This window comes from Rhamphochromis sp. 'chilingali', assembly GCF_963969265.1.
Source record: "Rhamphochromis sp. 'chilingali' genome assembly, chromosome: 6".
Taxonomy (NCBI): Eukaryota; Metazoa; Chordata; class Actinopteri; order Cichliformes; family Cichlidae; genus Rhamphochromis; species Rhamphochromis sp. 'chilingali'.
In genome coordinates, this window is record NC_137933.1 from 35,195,785 (window position 1) to 35,214,544 (window position 18,760).

The following is an 18,760-nucleotide window of genomic DNA, read 5'->3' on the forward strand; positions in this document are numbered from 1 at the left end:
TACTTCAAACAAAATAAAGGGAAAATTCCTACCATCACTTATGACAGACTACCTAATTCAAAGTGTAGCTCTATTACCACAAGGTGCCAACAGCAGCATTACACTGCAACAGATGTTACACAGCAGTATTTACAGTACCACAGCAGAAGTCTAATGTAAACACAAACGTACCCTAGGGAGTGTTTTCACTGGAAATTTTAAATAAAAGCTGCTTAGCAGGTTAACAGTAAAGTAACGTAACCTTCTAACTCTTCAGCAGCCTGCACAATATGACAGAAGGAACAGTCTTCTTGCATATTTTCAAAGCATTGTGCTTGTTCAACATTGCTGAACTAGCTTCCTTTTTACTAAATCGTAATGCGTGCTACAGAACATACACTCATGGTGCCCTCATGTCAACGACACACTTTTAGGCCACATAAAAATTTACACCCGTATTTATTGCAGATCATGTTAAATGTGTCTCCACATTGTAGTGGTTTACACATTTGCCAGAAAAGTGAAAGATCCCGAGTTTGATTTTGAAAGGAGACACAAATCCCTTTTGGGATTGCATCAAGGAAAGCATCCAGAGTAAAAATCTGCCAGATTAAATATGTGCGGCTACCTGCTGTTGCAGCCCATTATAAATAAGGGAGCACCCAAAAGTAGCTGCTTCTTCTCCTAGCAATTGTCAGTATTGAGATAATTCTGATCTCAATACTGACAAAACCTTTTCTGGAAATGAGCAGCCCTGTGAAAACATCCCTAACAAACTGCTGTGTGCTAAATGTGCCCAGATTCTCCAGATTTTCCAGACTCTGTGAAAACAGCTCAAGTGTGGGAAACAATGCAGTGTATATGTGTATATAAACAAATAAGCACACGCAGTCATGGCTTAATATACTATACCTTAAACGTGCACATTTATATACGTTATTGGTTTAAACATCCTAGGAGAGTGACTGAGGAAGGGGATACACAGAGAAACCGCCTGCTGATTCTGCTGCTTTCATTGCCTCTCCTATTCCTTTGATGCTAAACCGCGACAACTCCTCTATTCAGAGCAGAAGAGGAGACGAGGAGGCAAAGCACGGCGATGGAGACACAAAGAATCTCATTAGAAGCAGCCACAGCGGGGTTCGGGTACAATATGGCAGCAGCATTAGTGGCAACAGCAGCTCAGAATCTCTTCAATAAAAGCAGCATTCAGGGGCAGTGGCACTGAGACCACGCAGAAAAAGATTCAGTGGACAATAAAGGAGGGAATTAGGGAGAAGAGAGGCATACAGGGAGAAGATGAAGCCAAAACCCAAATTGCAAATGACACTTGAAACTATTATGGTTCAAAACGGTGATTATACAGACTGCCTGCACAACGAGTAATCCCAGATTTGGAAATAACCGGAATATTTTCCGCCTTTGAAAATAAGGTAACTACAAATGGATGTTACTGCTCAAGAGAAAACAACAACAGCTAGAAACAGAGCGTTCTTCTGAAAAAATGAGAGATACACTCATCAGGTTGTCGTGGTCAACGAGCGTTTGACTGGCCAGACCAATCACAAAAGGCAGTCATTGATAAATCCTTTCTGCTCAGCAATTACAATATTTATATAGTTTACCAAATTTAATTGACGAATCACTACTATACTTTTGATCTCCACATTATATTTCCAATTTAATATACGTGTGCTATTACATAATGTTTCTTTAACTGCCAACAGATCTTTGTAACGCAATTAGGATGCAGAAAGAGAGAGGAAGATGATACTAAATGAGAGAGAAAAAGATGCTCACAGATGGAGAGGACAGAGATCAGGAGAACAAGGACATAGAAAAAAAGAGGAGGAGTCAGACGAGCGTAGAGGACTGGTAGGTGTAAATGACAGCGGCTAGAGGCATGGAAGTGTGGTTTCTTGGCAGAGGACTCTATCTGCTCATCCTTAATGCAGTCATCTGTTGGTTCCATCGCCAACCATGAATAATAAAGGCTCCACCCTGCTATGCCAGTACTCTGAATTATTAATTCACAACCACAGACTTGCATTAGCGCACACTATGGGGTACGGACACATTTGCCTGTTTAGACTTGCGCACACAGTGTGTGTGTGCACATGCATATTCACCACACTGACAACGAGTGAAATTAGTGTTCTCTCTGAAGCAGGTTTTTCTTTAGAAAACTGCTGTGACAGAGAGAAAGTGATGTTTCTTTGTTTTTGTTTACTTGGGGTAATCATTACTGTTACTTCCATGTAACTATCAAAGCATGTCAGATTTAATAATAAACAACTGTAGAATTACTAAAACAAAACTATAACAGGAATTTCTAAAATCAACACATCAAAATAATGACGACACGTAGCTATCCTTTTGCTTTGACAGGGATAAACTACACTTAAAATATCTCGCAAGCATAACCAGTTCAGAATTACTACTGTTTCAGCCATAATAGTACACCCCAAGAGATACTATTAACTAGGTCATTGGTTTCTTTTCATAGGCTTGGTTAAATGATGTAGCCCAATTAGCTTAAAGGAGAACTGACAGATATAAATGTGCAATGCTGCTGTGACTGTATGTTAAACGCTCAACACTGAAAATGAGGGACGGTCCAAAGAATGGCTGTGTGCACGACAGAAATGAAAATATTCACATTTCACCATATAAATAATGTCCTACTTTAAGTCCTTTTAAAATCATACTAAGCATGCCTAGGACGTTAAAATGCAAGCGCACACACACCAAAAACTCCTCTTACTCACCTGCTTTGCATCTGCTGCAAAAAGAGCCTAACTGAAAAGACACTCTCCTACACACTGTGCCTCTGTTAAATCAAAGCAGAAAACATCTCTGCTTCCCCACACAGATACCAGGCAACACAACCTGCCAAACAGTCTATTGTTGGGCTGGAAAACAACACAAGACTAGCAGAAACAAAAAACAGAATGAGAAACCCGCAGTGAGCACATTCGCTCAGAATATACAGCTGTGTGAACGTTTTAGTGCATGTGGTTCTACGAGAATGTGTAAACTGGAAAAATGCATTTAGGCAGCACATCCAGATCTTGTTTTTACCACTGGACACTGGGTGTTAAGGTGACAGTAATGGTGTAGGTGAGAAAACCCAGGTAGACAGCGAGGCAGGCATGAGGTATTAGGAGACTTTCTGCTAATGCAGAGCCAATGTTTGCACAGACAGCAGCTCCAAATCTTCCCTGCAGAGAGTAGGACTTGGGGATTTCTTCTGCAAATTTATGAAAGCTTGACAGACTTCATGCACCGATAACCCCATTCACTCTCACAGTCCAGGGACAGGCACACAGCCTTAAAGTGAAGTTTGATGCACTGTATGACCTTAAATACAGTTTTATACCTTGGTCAGTAAAATAACATACAGAATTAGAAAATTACAAAAAATATGTTATACAAAAAACAAACAGACACGGTTTACTCTGCTGAGATTTGCAAGTTGACCTGCAGAGTTCATAAAGTTAGGGCTTCCTCCATTTGTGATTAACAAGTACATACGTGATTAACAAATTGAGCCAGTCTTAGGCCATTTTCACACCTAGAGTTCGCTTACTCTGGTCCGGATCAGTTGATGAATTTGTAAACTTGTAGCTTTTACTCATGGTTTAGTTTATTTTCACACAAAGAAAAATCCAAGGGAACGCGTCACTACAACCCAAGTGAGAGTTTTAAGTCTGTTCTGGGTGGGAGTAACAGAGTAAATACAGGAAGAAGGTGCTGTACTGGATGACTATTGGAAAATATTGAGTATTTACATTCATTTCACAGATAGTTGCTAGTCTGTACAGACCTTTGCACATTTATTGTATCTTCCCGCATTGAGAATTCAAAGTTTATGTGGCTATGGGCTTTTTATTCCTTACCTCAAACTTGTAATGTACACCTGGTTATTGGTTCGCACAATAAAGAAAGCACTCTGGAGCTCATTTGGGACCATACCGAGACTCCTCCTCCAAAGGGTCTCAGTGCGATTGTTCTGGTCCCTACCAAAGTGCGATTACTGTGTTCACATCTGCACGAGCGAAAAGTACTAATAAGAGAATTATTTTCACAGTTAAAACTCACCATAATACAAGCTATTAAAATGCACCAACGCTGAATGCTTAGCTATAACACAATACAAATACAGGACTTTTCCACTTTTTCACAATGGGCCGTTGGGGAGTGCCTACACACATAAGGTAGATTGTTCCGCATACAGTTAAGACAATGAATCTACTACCTTACTCAACAAACACATAATACAGTCTTCCTCTATTTCTAAATCAACAAATGTATTCTATGTTTGAGGAAATTAACCCCAGTTTAAAAAGCACTGGTTAAAATTATTTCTCAGGAATCCTGATATATCCATGCATAACTATGGTATAAAAAATGGAAACAGTATTTATTAGTATCATAACTTCACAATGAGCGTGAAGGAACCTCCTGTGCCAGTAACAAAAAATCTTCTGCTTGCCCTACTGAGACATAAAAACAGGAAGAACATTGGACAAGAACCACAGAAAATGATCTAAAAGTCTAAATTACTTGAGACAACGAGATTAAAACTCAAAAAGACCAAATAAATACTTTGGGAGAAGTGTCTGGATATGAAATGACCCTGAATTCTTATATTCCCAGGAGACTCTGCCTTTACAGAAACTTGAGAAGGATGGGTTTATTTTCCTTAGACACTGACCCCATAAAGTTGTCGACATCAGGAGTCACAGCAGATGATCTGTAAATGAGTGATAAAATGTATGTACACAACTCAGAGTGGACTATGAGCCTTTGTGTGAGTGTGAGATGCGCAATTTTATGAAAATTAGGTTCATTTGGATAAGCTCTTAACTGGTTAACATATTCAGTCAGTCACTTTTTTATTTGTTTAGTGCATTGTACCTGCGTCACTTTTTTAAATTTAGACTTATTTATTCATTTTTAATTTGCATGTACTGGTACGTAGAATACAATTCTGTTGCAAATACCAATTTTGTTAAAAACTGTTCATTTCATCCAAGCCTGGAGTCTGAATTGTCAGTTTTAGAGCCTTCTTTCTTTTGTTGTTCTGTTGTAGTGCACTGAATTGAGATGGTGATGCAACAAATGTCTTTGTGATGCCCGTAGACTGACAGAATATGGAAAACTGAAGACATACAGTTTAAAAAGCATACACTTTTCTCAAGACATCCCAGGTTGTTCACTTGTTTTGTAGATAAATGGTTTATTAAATATTGTTTTCATATTGAAATGCTTATTTATAATATAAGAGAAAAGAATAATCTGGAGGTGTTTTGAATAGATTATTATGGAACTGTTTTATTGGGCCAGGGTGTCAGACAATCAATCATACAGCTTAGTAAGAATATGCAAGAAAAAGGGAAAGAGCCGAGTTCCGAGTAGAAACTAGTTATACAGTGCAAACTATGCAACCAATAACACCTGCTAACATGCATACTACTAGATCAGCCTTCAGTGTATTTCTAAAAATACACGTTTAACATTGAGGTTCCATTGGACCATGTGTAACAGGACTAGCCTGGGAATTGAAACTTGCAAAAGAAAAGCCTTGTTTTCAGCCTGAAACTTAAAATGACCATGATGGTGGACTTGATTTATAACAAGATCCAAGCCACACAATGCTGAATCTAATGAACATGTAAGATTCCCATTGTGTACGTACCCTAAATAAACGATCCTCAGCAACAGATACAGAATGTAACGTAAACTTCCTTAAAGACCAAATAATTATTTATTTTACCCGCCACCATTATTCAGAGTATTAAGTGCAACAAAAATATACTATTTCTCTCTATTTTCAATATTTCAAGTGCTGACTAAAACACGTGGGCTATACTATTAAGCTATTTTTGTGAGGTAGGATTTTAATTTATGAAACACAATAGGCGGCCTTTAATCAGTCCATCTCTAATCTGTAATTATAAACCCACTTACATATACATCTATTCAGCTGCCACCTACTGCTCAGAATATTATTTTCTTGAGATTATTAGCTGTTGTATCAGAAACATGCTCAGATGTAGGCCACAGTTAACGATAACCATCTGCACTTTTAGTGTAATCTCTTCTAAGACAAAAAAAGAAAGAATAAAAATGTTGCTTTATTAAAAAGATAGCCTGAGGGAAACTGCACACAAAATAGATCAAGTAAAATCTTCCTTGTATTAAAGAGGAGCTAATTCAGGTCACTTTACATCTGAGCACTTTGTGTGACATCATTAAAGCACAAGCGTTTACTGTATCTTTGAAGTGTATCCGATGACTTGAACGCATTGGGGGGTTGAAGAGGGCAGATAAAAAGAGGAACTGCTGAAGCCTCCCTGCTAAGACAGGATTCATTGCCATTATCATCAGTGAATCATCTTGTATTCTTTTTAGAACAGTCAAAATAATTCCAACTGGGTTTAATGTCGCCATAACTGAAGCAAAGGAATACACCAACTTCATAGTGACTGCACTACTTCCTCCGTATTTCCCCCCACTGGCCCAAATATGAGGCGCTTCAGTGAACCAGGACGCAGGTGTTATATGTAGAAAGTCAGACTGAACAGGCAAATGAGATTTAACCAAAGGACCAAGCATCCGAACACACAGGGTATATACACAGCAGAGAGGTGACAAACTAAAGAAGCCTTAAACCACGAATCATATGATGAGGAGATTTGGTGCCCCCTCATCCCGTGGGAAGCATTTTATGAATTTTTTACAAATTAATACACAGTAGTTCTGAGTCATCACATTGTCCTGTGATTAAACTTTCCATCCTGGTGGAAGTGGTCTTTTCCAGGATGTGCACACCAAGGGTGAATGAGTGGTTTGATGAATATGAAAATGATGTGAATCACATGCTATGCGCCTTGCAGCCACTACATTTCAACCCAACTGAACACCTTTAGGTTGTGTTAAACTCCGCCATTATCAAATAAGGTAAAATCTTTTGGAAGAATAGCGTTCCAGAGACTTGGAAAAAGTGCACTGAAGCTGTTCTGACAGAATGGGATGTCCTAGCAATTGGCTAATAAACTTCGTGTAGACAAAACTGTCAGTTTTTCCTTGTATCGTGTAACGTGGTCCATTCAACTAGTTGATTTATAGATGAAAACAACCAGACAGAAAAGGAACTCTACTGAAAAAATCCTGTCAAATAAATACACTGTATCGCAACAAAAATCCTTTAACTGACCTAAACCTTTGACTGGACATATTACATGGGACAGCTGTTCTGAATATGTCAAAATCTCAATGATCTTTGTGCAATAATCAGGTGGCAAGACTCAGATATTTTCATATAATTTCTTCATTTTCTTGGCAAAAGGAACCTAAACTGGATAATAGGGCTGCCACAAACGATTATTTTGATAGTCGACTAGTCACCGATTATTTTTGCGATTAGTCGACTAATCAGATCATCATCCATTGAACGTAAAAGTACAGCTTATTGCACCAGCAGCATCTGCTCTTATATAACTATCATTAGCTTACAGCTTTAAGTGTTTAAGGTCTGTGCTAACTAAAAATAAAGACAAGATGATAGTTAATTGAATTCTAATTAAATGTGCAGATTGTTTCGGTGGAGTTTAATAAACTCAGCCGATTTACTCAGGAACAAATAAAATACTGAAAAAAGCCAAACAATAACATTTTTAAGTTATCTAAGTGACTTGTATATGTTTAACCTGAGTAGGGCGGTGGGTTTGAAAACGATCTGCCGGGAGTCCGGTGCTCTCATGGCCCCCGGCTAGCTATCGAGCTAGTGGGTAACAGACGCCTCCGAAAACGTCGGAGCGCTTTTGAAAATATGTGGTGTCTTGATAAACTGAGCAGATATTTGAGGTTTACACAGCTACATTCTCGCCTGAAAATATGTTAAACGTTTATTTTGTGACCCAGAAAGAATAATAAGAGTAATATTAAAACTAACTAGCTGCCGCCATTGTTGACAACTGCGCTGGGCCGCGCTATGAATTCTGGGACACAGTTTCTTCTTCTTCGGGGTTTAACGGCAGCTGGCATCCTTGTACATGCAGTGCTGCCATCTTCTGTTTCAGTCCGTTATTACACTCTTAAATCCTGCTACTTATTCCTGCTTTTGGGATCTTACAAAGCTTCAAATGACGCGTCGACTATTAAATCAGTCGTCGACGATTTTGATAGTCGACGTAATCGTGACTAGTCGACTAATCGTGGCAGCCCTACTGGATAAGCAATCGGGAAAGTCAAAATATAAAGGATAGAGTTGCTAATCTATAACAAATGGAGCCACTGATATAACATGATTAAACAATGTTTTAGTCATGTAGCGCATGTTAAAAAGTCTGTTGCAGTGGTTTAAAAAATACATTAACATGCATGTAAGACCTATACAGATATAAACAAATGTATATATATTAATATATATACACATTTTAAGTTCTTAAGTGCTGTTGTGCTTTAGCCAACAGGGGCGATCGTGGCTCAAGAGTTGGGAGTTCGCCTTGTAATCGGAAGGTTGCCGGTTCGAGCCCCGGCTTGGACAGTCTCGGTCGTTGTGTCCTTGGGCAAGACACTTCACCCGTTGCCTACTGGTGATGGTCAGAGGGCCCGGTGGCGCCAGTGTCCGGCAGCCTCGCCTCTGTCAGTGCGCCCCAGGGTGGCTGTGGCTACAATGTAGCTTGCCATCACCAGTGTGTGAATGTGTGTGTGTGTGTGTGTGTGTGTGTGTGTGTGTGTGTGTGAGAATGTGTGTGTGAATGGGTGGATGACTGGATATGTAAAGCGCTTTGGGGTCCTTAGGGACTAGTAAAGCGCTATATAAATACAGGCCATTTACCATTAGTCACTACCTTAATAACATAAGACAGCTAAAGTCGCTATCGGGTGATGCTAATAGCTAAACAGCTAACGTTACCATGTGTGGTGTACCATTTAATACTTCAATGGGAGGTTTAACGGCCTTCTCCAAATTTGTCCTAAAGTGCTGTTCACTGCTGTGAATGTCGTCTACTAGTGAGTGCAGGGGCTGTGTGCCTGCCTGTCTGAAGTGGTGCCTGAACTACAGAAGGCAGAGATCATCCTTTTGGTACTGACGCCGTTGCAAATTAGTATCCAATTCAATGAAATGGGCTTTACACCAGCAGCGAATCATTTGGTCTTGTGCTCTTCTGCATGATTCCACTGAAAGAGGAAGTGTCCAACTGTTTCCCATAGCGAACACATATCCTTTTCCTCATTAATTTAAATCAGCTCTTGCAAAATCCAAAACAAATTGATGTCATCAAGTTGATCTTTCATTTAAATAACCAGTCACTGTGTCTGCTGCTTTTCACCATGAGGTAACTCTTGGTAGACAGGTAAGGTGGTGTATTGAAGGATGATCATGTTAAAAATGGTTGAAAAGATCTCATGGGGTTGTTATCAGGCTTCTTTTCTGATGACAATACCTCTTAAAAATATAAAGCAGCCACACAAACAGGAAGCTTACATATGAAACCAGAAAAAATATTTATGGACAGCTGTGACTCATCACACACTGAAAGTACAGAAAATGACAAAATTAATAGAAATAAAACCGTTTTCTTGGTTGTTGGTAGTATCTTCAGACGTTCAGTAGCAGCATGTGAACAGGCAAACAGGAAAAAGCTAAAATGTCGGATTATATCATTATCCTTTTGTTAAACAGTTCCCAGTAGGAAATCTCCGGAGCCCGTGGGCGTAGTGAAAGACTAAGGCATGTGTCAGGCCTACAGCTCTCCTCATTGCCTGCATTGTGCAGCTAGCCAGCAGGCGTGGCGGTAGAAGGCCCCCGGTCGTCAAGGAGCTGTCCAGCCGCTGCCCAGATGGAAAAGCCAAGCTGAGTTTGCATGCAAGACGGCTGCCACAATTACACTATTCTACTGGGATGCATGATCAGTAGGAAGAAGTGGATGTAGAGGTTTTGCCTCTATTACAGCACGGGGGATGGGGGACGGAGGTCAGAGAAGATGCAGTAGTGTGAAAAAGAAGGGCGAACAAATCATGAGTGTGAAACTGTGCTAAACATCCATACAGAGAGATTAATATAAAACAATATACAAAAAAATATAAATAGCTACGTCTTCAGCAAGTTATCAAACTGCTCCAGCTCTAACTTAATGGCCTGCAGCATGTCCTTGTTTTGCTCTGCATCCTCGCAGAACTCAGTGTGGTGGCACAAGAGTTAGTTCTACAGCTCCTGCAGGTGAGACCAGCCCTCCAGCTCAGTCCAAGACACCTGGGCTAGAATATATTTGAATGTGTGATTTACAAATAAATCATTGGAGAAGAAGCTACAAAATGTTGAAGACTGCCAAAACAGCAACCTGCCAGCCTGCCATTAGTAGAAACACATGAAAAAAAAAAGGCCTGTGCTGCTTATCAGTTACAGTTACTAAATTGAATGAATTGTTACTTAGTCGGCTATTAATATAACTGGACCCAGGAAACTGATCTCGATGTTGCAGAGCAATGTCGACTGATATTAGCCTTTCTGTCAGTTGCTGGTCTATCTGCAAATAAGATGACGATTCACATAAGGAGACCAATGTTTATCTGCTTGGTCACATCAATTTTATAGTTTTTGTGCTCTGGTTTCAGTATTTTGTAAGACTGGCTTTGTGCTCATTCAAAGACAGTGTGATGAAAAGTTAAAAGGTTGTGATCAGTCCTTTAATAAGATGGTAAATTTTATGTTTTCAGGTTTTGCACTGTAACCTGAACCTGTAAACTACAGTAATGAGTTGGATAATGACTCATCAAATAAATCGATTATAAAAAAATTCAACACAAATTCTTTGCTTTAATGCTTTGTTTAACTAGAAAAATTAGCAGGAGACCTTCATCAAACATCCACTGCAGTTTGTTTTAGAAAAATCAGTAATCCTCCAGAAGTTGTAATTAACATCTGCAGATGAACTGTTAACTTAGTCTGATACCCCATGTTTAAATTATATAGCATGGTGAAGGCTGACAGCAGCCGACCTATTTTACATGGAAGTGACACCTGCAGAAAACGGGGGTGAATCTAAAGGGGAGCATGTGGTGTACTAGACCACATTTATTTCAAGGCTTTCGCAACATTTTCAGATTAAAAGTGAAATAATATAAAATATCATATTAATTAAAATGCATTAATATTTAAAAATATAAAAATAAATGGTTTTTTTTTTTTCACAAGCCAATAAAAATGTACATGGGCCAGTAAAACTTTGATCTTCTGACCTGAGAGTTGTTAGGTTATTATTAATTAACATTTACACCATCATAACATCTTGTTTTCAGCAGCACAAAAACTCTCCTTCAAAGTCCAGGGCAAACTTCAGAATGCTGATATGCTCACTTCTCTTCATTGCAGCCACGACATCCTCCTTTAAAGGCTTATAAAATAACTAACTCATTCACTCGCACACTTGAACAATGTACGCACACATATGCACATTCCTTTTGGAAACCACCAATATGGCTTGGGTTTTGTTTGTTTTTTTGACAGACATATGCAGTTAAACTTGTGCTGCCAATTTCCGTTTCTATCATTCTTTCTAATCACGTGTACCACGTCTTGCCACTTTGCATCTTGCAAGGTCTAACATAAAAGTGCATTACTCAGGAGGTATACACAATAAAAGCAGCAGACACAATACATCACACTGAGCTACTAACACACGACACCACGATGCTAAAATGAACACAGCCATGAAATAATTGATGAATTCATCCATGCAGAGTGACATGAGAGCCTACTGTGCCTTGCACTATGTGTGAAATCCTGTTGCTCATGGATGTCAGTATTAGAGACACAACAGTACAAACATTTCATATCAGAATTATTAGTATTAACCAAGTGCTTCTAAAAAGTGATGAAAATGCTAAAATCTACTGATACACATACCAAGACAGTTTCGCCAAGCTACATCCTGTCCCCTAAACATCTACCAAGGCAGCTCCCTCTTATAAATCAGAGTATTTCAAGTAGAATGTGCGTGAAGGACACTCTCTCCTTTTGGGTGACAGAGGCGAAAGAACAACTGCAAATAATATCCAGTGTGAAAGCAGTTATACTTATACTGTTTTATTTGTTTACTCTTGTCTACAGAACACAACAACAAAGCTGTCAGCTTCTGGACTTTAATAAAATATGTTGGCTGGGTTACTACATAGCACGGTATCATGGGAAATGAACAAATATAGTCTCCAGACAAAAACCCACCAAGATAAAAGTCACATTAAAATAAAAGGGTACTTACCTTGCGTTCCCTATAAAGTGATAACAAGCAATTTCACAGTGTCTCCATCGTCTTTCAAGGTTCCCGCTATCTCTTAAAAATCTAACTATGACCACAACCCAGAAAAAAACAAAACCGATCCTGAAATTCTTTGCTCTTTCCTCTGTTTCCCTAAAAGTAACTCTTGTTCAATCGTGTCAGTCTGATAGCAGAGAATTCAAGGCACACAATTTTAAATACTAACAACAACATTTCCCACTACAACACGGATTCAACGCAGTACTATAAAATGTGTTTAAAGTATAAAAGTCTCTGAAGCACTGTCACTACCTTAAGCCTTTTAAGTAAACACATCCTGCCTGCTCTGCTCTACTTTTGCTAACCTTGATTGACAGTATTTACAGAAAGTTTTCTATGGGCGGTAATCAGCAACAGACTTACTGTGAAACAGTAATACTAACCAGTGGGAATTTTATCACAGTAACCATTATATGTTTCACTCTTTGTCAGTATACTGTTGAGCTCTGCACCAAAGTCACCACAATAAATCCCTCCTCTGCTGTTGGAGTTGGCGATTAAAGAGACAGCATGCGCTGAAGAGAAGAGTCCTGTGGGGGGGTGGGGGCAACTAAACGATGTCATTGTGTTGAGGTCAGCAGGGCCTTGGACAAGCTTCAAATGTGCAATGAGATGGTCAGTGTAAAGACAGAGAAGCCATTACTTCCCTGCTGAGCACATAAGCCAGGCACAAAGCTTAATATGAGACAGTAACACAGCTCAGCTTCTTGCAGATTTAGGGATCGAGCAGACATAGTAGTCCCCCCCCCCCCCCCCTTTCCTTCTCGTAACCCATTGCTAAATAGAAGAAAGCTGACATGTATCCAGGCCAGTAGGCTTGTATTGTCACCTTTACTGCTTGTCAAGCTGCACCTCAATCAGGACTACTCTGATCTACCCATCAGTCATTCAGGGTGACGGGGATGAAGCTATTGACAAAGAGACAATAGGAATGGACAGAACTAAGTGTGGTCAAAGGTTTCCGTCTGTAAGGTGTGGGCCACCATACTACATAAGTCTGATTTTTCAAATAAAGAGCTGTGTGACCTCTCATCTCAAAGCACAATCTCAGCTTTTTCCAAAATATGGCATTTTCTAACATTTAAGGTAAAGAGTTTTCAGATGAAAACAAGAAAATGTACTTCCAGGGACCCTCAGTGCACTATGCTGGACATTCAAGCTTATGGGCAGCAGGTTAGCCCTGACAGACACAGCATATGGATTCCTAACATGCTGCAGTCTGGCTCACCAGATTCCTCTGGGGATAACGAATGCCAAGCCTGTGCACCCCCACTTCATGCTTTGTAAAAGAATTTATTTAATAGAAAACCAGAAGCTTCATCCTGCTTTCATCAGCACTATGTGCTCATGATAACTAGCACGAGTCAAGACAGGTGGGGAAAAAAAATAACTTTCTGACAACAAAGGAAGAAAAATCTACTCTTTCAAGTTATTGTTAGTTTTTGGCTTTAATTCCAGTTTTGGGGTAAACTCTTAAACCATTGTGCAAAATTTAGAGGCAAAAACAGGTGTCTATTTTATATTACAATCCAAAAAGAGCAAGGCAACTATCTCTCCCATCAAACAGCTGTTTTGCTTTCATCCAGATTATAATGCAAAAAGCCAATCGCTGGTCAAACCTGCTGAGGCAATCAGTTATTAAAATAGGCAACAAGATCTGGACTGATGATATTTGAGATTTCAAGCTACTACAACATGCTAATGTATTAGATAACAAGAACTGGCACAGAGATAATACACTAATCATAAGATTTGTTCCCTGAAAACAACCCTGGAGTAAGATCAGAACTGATTAGGTGTACTACAAACCATTAGAGTTAGACAGTCTTCTCCTAAACTACACAGTAATATTATGTAAAGTACAAATACTCTATAACCATGCTTTTGGGTACTCAAGTCTTGGCTTGTAAAGGTATGTACGTTTCAACATTGCAAACAGGCAATTATATTTAAGTTCTGTGCACGGAACCTGCACACAATGCCAAAGCTGCAGGGACAAGACGAGTCGTAATGCCAATTTTATAAACTACCAATAGGACTGAAATATGAATATTGCAGCTGTGGCTAGTGCAGTTCATGTCCTTTAACCTGTGAATGTATCCTTGAGCAGGACACTAAATCATCCCTATGTAATTTTAGTTAAACCTGACCTTGCACCTTCCGGTGGAGCAATGCCAAGTGAAAAACAATTTCCCCGTGGGATAAAGAGTATCACATAACTAAGTGTTTTTTTGGTTGGTTTTTTTTTTTTAACAGTTATCGTTATTTTATTGGTCCTGCCCTAAAACCAAGACAAATGCTGAAGTGAGTAAGGATGTTAGCAAGCTTATATTAAAACATGAGAGATACGAATTAGATTTTCCTCAGGAAAGGGGCTGGACCTCAGCTCGATCCCTGTGTTCTAGTGCAAGGCGGACGAGGCTAAGATTACTGGACCCATTATCGGACAGAACCAGTCTTTTGTCGCCCTTAATTCCCAGCAACACGCTGAACAACACTAAAAGGTCAGACCGCAGTATTTGTGCACAGGGTTGTAATTTCAACGACACGTTAACTGAACCTCTACCTTTAGATCCACCACAAGTAAAAAAAACAAAAAACAAAAAAACCCTGGAAAATCTGCCTGTATAACAATGCTGTACTTTTTGTTTTGTTTTGCTGGACCCATGTTTTTATTTTTGGGCTTCCACGCGGTATTGCACCACAGCGTTTCCACAGACAAAGACTGTCAAAGGAAATGGTCAAGTACCCAAGACACGACCAAGGTGTCCGACTATGGAATCAGATGAAAGAAAAAGGTAGTGACTCGGGAGATTTTCAGCACAGGCGCGTAAATCTGGGTGACACAAGCATACAAGGCAAAGATCATTTTAACAGATGCTTTATTTATCCGTCTTCTGCTGTACTGTCAAGCTTACTGACTGCATTGGTGGGGGAGTAAGGAGTTGTAAGTAAAATCAGTTCAAGCCTAGCATAACACTGAATTGCGTCCGATAATGGATCTCGTGACGCTACGTTGCTCGTTAACTAGCAGCTCAAGCTAACACTCCCATTCGGGTTTGCGCTTCACAGCAGCACCTATTTAGAGCAAACGGCACTTTCATTCTGTTAGTGAATGTAAGATAAAAACCTGACTCTAAAACGTAACAGAAAGCCCAGTAATAACACTCCTGTGTGGTGTAGCTCCTGAGCCACCCCTGTGCTAAAACCCTGTGTTGCAGCGGCAGCAGCAACAAACCCAAGACAAAACAGTCAATGCGCTGTGGGCAACTCACCCAAAAGATACCACTGTGCTGTCGACCATATGCTGCTGCAGTTCAGCGATGAACACCCATTAGAATGATTCCTGCGGTTGGGGAGCATCCAGGTGTTGCGGTGTTAAGATTACACTATTCCAAACCCTGCTTCGCTTTGACGGCTGTTGTCTGTGCTGAGACCGCATATGTGTGTATGCTTATGTGTTTGCGTGTGTGTGTGTGTGTGTATGGAGCTTTGTGAGGCCTGCTGCTGGAAGGAAATGGTCTCCACTCCGTCAGTGCAAAGCGCATGCGCTTGGGAATGGGAATAGCACGGCCAACGGGCGAGCGGTCTGTGAGCACAGCCGTGTGGCCAACAGGTGAGATTGTCAACCGATGGCTGACTTGTTACAGCGGAAGGTTACCCGCTAAATAGCCACCTGCTGCCCTTTCCAACGGGATAAAGCCGCGGTGCAGTAATACAGGATACAGGATAGATATACGCTGTCATTTACTAGTAATAGACTGCAATTAAAACAGATTATTAAGAATTTCAAAGTCTTATTTGGTTTTCATAGACATAAAATTCTTTTCTTTCTCTCTTTTTTGCAATATTTTCCAAGTAACCTATATTTGACAACAGCATGATAAAAATGGAAATTCTGTTTTGTGGTGCCACCGCATTATTTTTAGTGGCCCCCATATGGCGACCCCTATGAAACTATTCTGGAGGCGCCCCTGACTGTTAGGGCTGCGTGGTGATTTAGTGCAACATGTTCGAAGAATAAAGTGGACTACAGCACGTGTGACCTTTGATAGCAGTGCTCCAATGTGTTTGTTTATTTTTATAATTCCATAAGGTACTGTTATTCAGACCGAAGGCATGAATAATGTTTATTCAGTATACCTATCTACTTTAATGCAGGGGTGTCAAACATAATGCCCAGGGGCTAGAATTGGCCCTCCAAAGACTCTAATTCAGCTCATTGGACAGCTTTTAACTAAAGTTAAGTACAGGGTGGGCCATTTATATGGATGCACCGTAATAAAATGGAAATGGTTGGTGATATTAAAGTCCTGCTTGTGGCACATTAGTATATGTGAGGGGGCAAACTCCTCAAGATGGGTGGACTTTTGTTTTTTCAATAGGAAGAGGACCATGTGACACATCAAACTTATTGGTAATGTCACAAGAAAAACAATGGTGGGTGGCCCACCCTGTATATTTAAGTATAACTTTTAAGTTTCATAGGTTTTACGTTTTATAGCTTTTCTGACTCTTTTCTACCATTTATACTATACTAAAGTAAATAAGTAACAAAAAATAACTTTTTGGTATTAAAATTAGCAAAACATTGCTTTTTATAATTACACTGAAATCTGGGAAGTCATCTGTTAGGGGTTTTATAACAAAGTGGAGCCATGAAGTGGTAGGCCACATAAAATTAAAGAGAAGGGTAAGCAGATGCTGATGCAGGTGGTGGGCAAAGATTGCCAACTTTCTGTGGAGAGCTTCATGGAATGAGTTTCCATTTCTGAGCAGCTGCATCCAAGCTTTACATCACCATGTGTAATGCAAAGTGTCTGATGCAGTGGTGTAAAGTGCGGCACCTTTAGAGCAGTGCAGACGTGACCTTGGAGTGACAAATCATAGTTCTCCATCTGGCATTCCGATTGACCGGGGGGGGGGGTGTTATGGTCTGGGGGTGGCCCCTTCCTGTGCACAAAGAAACGTTCATAAAAACATGGATGAGTGAGTTTGGTGTGGAAGACTTGACTGGCCTGCACAGAGTCCTGACCTCAACCAGACAGAACGCCTTTGAGAAGACTTAGTGTGGAGACTAGAGATGGCACGATACCACTTTTTTATGTCCGTTACCGATATCATAAATTTGGATGTCGGCCAATACCGATATGAATCCGATATAGTGTGTTTTTTAATAAATAAAACTGTTTTTTTTAAATATCCTGCTGCATTTTGTATAAGTTCAAACTCAAGTTAAAAAACAACAACACTAAAGCTATTCTGTTATACCTGTATACAAAAAATACACTGAACCCGAAATATTTCATAGTTCAGCAATACTAATCAATCTAATAAACTTAAACCTACTCCATCCTCCCTATTCTGGTATTTTAAAGAGTAAGCAACCTAACTAATAGGGTTGCAAACTCCCAGCAAAAATTAAATAGATTCAACATCTTTCTTCAACAGAACTGCAGACTGCACAGATTGTACCTTCCCAAAGGAAAAAGTACTTACTAGGGTATATTAGACTTAACAGTTACTATATACAGTAATGGATTTTACATCAGATTAAAACTTTGGGTGTAAGATTCAGATAATTAATTATTAAAAACTAGATATTTTAAATGAGAATAAGAAAGAAAAGTATGTCTTTGTGCCCGCCCCCCCCCATTTTCCCTGTTCATGCCCTATCGGCCCCCCTGGCTAAACTTTGCTAGATCTGCCCCTGCACAGTTAGCAGCCATCAGATAGAAAGGGATCCTGGTGTACAAAGTAATATTAAATAAATTCTAACAACAGCTTCTCAAGCTTAAACGTGCTGCTGTTGTTCAGCCGCTGGTTTCCTCTTTCTGGCGCAAAGTGGGCGATAAACAAACAAGCGAGATGGACTCGCAACAGAAAAGCCGATCAGCTGATCATTAATCAGTTTCACATTGAAGTAGCAGCAGGAGAGGGAGGGTGAGAGAAGAGGTAGTCGCTCCATATATCGGTTGTTAAGGTAAACGCTGGAATGCTTTACAAACATTCAGAGATGAACTTACACACTTGCTTTACTTCTCTCTGGGATCACTTTCTCGGAGATGAAATGCTCAACCAGACCACCTACAGGTTGCATGCCACAGCCGCTCTATCACGTGATGCATACTGCTCCAACGTGCTAAGGTTATGAGCCGAGTTATGCCATGTTGCAAGTTTTGTGAGGTGCTTTTTTGATATTTAATGGATCGATTACATTTTTTATTTCTCTCCGATATCCGATCCAGTAATTTAGGTCAGTATCGGACCGATACCTAATATCAGATCGGTCCATCCCTAGTGGAGACTGCACTGTACTTTGAGAAACTGTTTAAAATGGTTAACCTTTTTAAAACAAATTTTAAACATTTGGATTATTACCTTTTACAATGGTAATAAAGTTACCAAGAATCTTTGTGAAGAACCATCTGCAATTACTATGTCTAAAA

At 39.8% G+C, this 18,760-nt stretch overlaps 1 protein-coding gene across 3 annotated transcripts in view; it reads right to left on the reverse strand.

Moving 5' to 3' along the window:
- Nucleotides 1-15,828, reverse strand: part of cskl (c-src tyrosine kinase-like) — a 52,086-nt gene extending 36,258 nt beyond the window's left edge. For 2 of the 3 annotated variants that reach the window (XM_080884113.1, XM_080884114.1), the window contains exon 1: nucleotides 15,587-15,828. The gene's annotated coding sequence lies outside the window, so the exon portion shown is untranslated. The remainder of the gene's footprint in view (nucleotides 1-15,586) is intronic. The other variant, XM_080884112.1, reaches the window with a different exon arrangement.
- Between the last annotated feature and the right edge of the window lie 2,932 nt (nucleotides 15,829-18,760).